Genomic DNA, 709 nt, shown 5'->3' with positions numbered 1-709 from the left:
ATGTAAATTGACTTTTATTTTAAAATTTCATTTTTACAATATATTCAGTGGAACTTAAATAAATATATGAGTAAATATAATCAAAACAGCGAGTATGACAAAATGTCGTCCGTCGACTTATAGGTCAATGAATAATAGTATAATAGTAAATATAATATTAGCATAGTAGTATAGTATAATAGTAGTAGTATAAAAAATATATTACATATTAAAGTATTCATTTTTAATATCTTATATATATAATTCTTCTGTACGTGTGTTGACAGTGAACTCCTCCTAAACGGCTGAACCGATTTTGATGAAATTTTTTGTGTGTGTTCAAGTGGATTCAAGGAAGGTTTAGATTCACAATTTGGCCCACTGGATAATGTCTTTTCAATCAATTTTTTATTTTTTGCTATCCATATACATTTATATTAAAAATTTAAAATTTATTCATGCTTACTTTGATTTGTTTAAAAACTTTAAAATCTCTAAAATGAATTGTAAAACTGCCCTTGCATAGCTTAAGTGCATTTAAATTCCGCAGCATAATTATAAGTGAGCCAATTTTTAATCTTAAGTTATGTGGTGGTATTCCTGGTAAATCCAGCGAAATTCAAAAATTCAACACACAAAAAAGAAGAATTGTATATATAAAGATATAAATATCGTACAAAAAACAATGCCACGTCTTCGTGGACGAGGAGGAAATATTGGTCGACGGACT

This window comes from Teleopsis dalmanni, chromosome 2 (genome assembly GCF_002237135.1).
Source record: "Teleopsis dalmanni isolate 2A chromosome 2, ASM223713v2, whole genome shotgun sequence".
Lineage (NCBI taxonomy): Eukaryota > Metazoa > Arthropoda > Insecta > Diptera > Diopsidae > Teleopsis > Teleopsis dalmanni.
This window is presented reverse-complemented; position numbering follows the sequence as displayed.